This window comes from Chrysochloris asiatica, unplaced genomic scaffold, assembly GCF_000296735.1.
Source record: "Chrysochloris asiatica unplaced genomic scaffold, ChrAsi1.0 scaffold00046, whole genome shotgun sequence".
In the NCBI taxonomy this organism is placed as follows: domain Eukaryota; kingdom Metazoa; phylum Chordata; class Mammalia; order Afrosoricida; family Chrysochloridae; genus Chrysochloris; species Chrysochloris asiatica.
In genome coordinates this window covers 8,591,379-8,593,095 of record NW_006408564.1, presented here as the reverse complement: position 1 = coordinate 8,593,095, position 1,717 = coordinate 8,591,379, and the positions used below count along the sequence as shown (strand labels likewise).

At 45.4% G+C, this 1,717-nt stretch overlaps 1 pseudogene; it reads right to left on the bottom strand.

Annotated features, from left to right (window-relative positions):
• Nucleotides 1-780: 780 nt before the first annotated feature.
• On the bottom strand, nt 781-1,290 carry LOC102833639 (annotated as a pseudogene).
• Between the last annotated feature and the right edge of the window lie 427 nt (nt 1,291-1,717).

Genomic DNA, 1,717 nt, shown 5'->3' with positions numbered 1-1,717 from the left:
GGGGGGGGGTGTGTGTGTGGAAACTTTGCCTTTTTGGAATTTACAGTCTCAGCTTTTAGGAAAGGTTTTTACATTTATCTGTGGATATCCAGGGCTCATGTATGCGATTATTAACAAGCATAACTGAATAATCAGATGAGGGACAGTTTGCTATGTCTGCTAGGTGGCTAAAGTCTGATCCTCAGAACTATGGTTTGGACGGTCAACAACGCTTGGGCCCACAGGGACCTGAACTCCTGACCAAGTCTGCACGGTCTGCATCAGATTCCCCCTTATTTATTATTTGTTTAAGGGACACTGCCTGTCTTAGGCTGTCAGTGCGAATTCCTCCGTATTACCTGTCATCAAAACTCATTGCAGCATGGCAATGGCTCTGTCTTAGGTTGCCAAGTTTCCACGTTATCCTTACCCGTCTCTGGCCACACGTAGTACTTGGTAGGCTCTTGTCAGCATTGGTAACTAACATGTTTTATTGCAACCCAGTTCCAGCCGTGTTTGCCAACTTGTTGCAACAGAAGTCCAGCAATATGTGGGTGGTTGTGGTGGTTATGTGCCGTGGAGTCGGTTCCAACTCATAGCGACCTTGTACAGGGTTTCTGAGGCTGTAAATCTTTACGGGAGCAGATCGCCTCATCTTTCTCCTGCGGAACCACTGGTAGTGTCGAACTGCTGACCTTAAGGTTCACATCCCGATTCGTAACCACTACGCTGTAAAATCAGTCCCATGTTTTTCAGTAGGAGACCCTGAAATAAGTGGAGTTACCAGCTGCTGAATAAGTGTCACTCAAAAGCAGTCTTTTGGCTTTTTCTTACACAGCGAATAACTTTCCTTTTGAATTCCCCATTTCTGTCTTCCCTCCATTCTTTCACAGCATCGACATTAGCTGGTGAGTCTCCGTTAGGGTCTGCCAGCTTAAAAATGACACTAATCATGATGGTTTCCATGGTGTGGATGGGAAACCAACGTTCTCTAGCCTTTCATAACCATACATATCTTCCCTAGGCTTTTGAAGAATAGAAATGCACACATCACCATTTTTATCAATATTTGGGTGCCAGATTTCTGTAATGAATTTCATTTTAGGAGGCTGGAGGGGATAATCTTTTGGGAAAGTGAAATGAGCCTTAAAAACTCCACCTTCTTAAAGTGTGTGCTGTATCAATAATTAGAACTTCCCATCGATAAAGATCATTGTCATTTGTTAAACCTGCTGAAAAGCCTTCCACTGGATTTTTATTGAGTTCATCCAGTTGTCTTCACAGTAACAGCGCTAACCGCAGCTCCGTCATCCTCCCCAACAAGGGCCCGATTGGTGTCCAGACTTTCAAAGAACTGGGAGCAGACTCTGGGGGCAGCTTGAGCTGGGTGTATTAAGGAAACTGGGCCCCCACAACAGGTGCAGTGAAGCCAAGAGAAGCTGAGCTGGGGTGGCAGCAGTGCGTCCTCACTGCCGGTTCAAATCCACTTAATTCAGCTCTTGTCAAAGCGTGTCACATTTGGAAGGGGACCCTGACTAGGTTTTTTGAACATTGGGAGCACACCATTATGGTCCAATGACTAACTCATTGGAAGTAGATTGCCAGACATTTCTTCAAAGGCACCTCTGTTGTGTCAGGGCCTCACATACATAACACCATTAGCCCCTCTCAGCAACCAAGTCAGGTTCATTTGCCCCATTTCACAGCTGTTCATGAAATCACATTACGCAGATTCAAG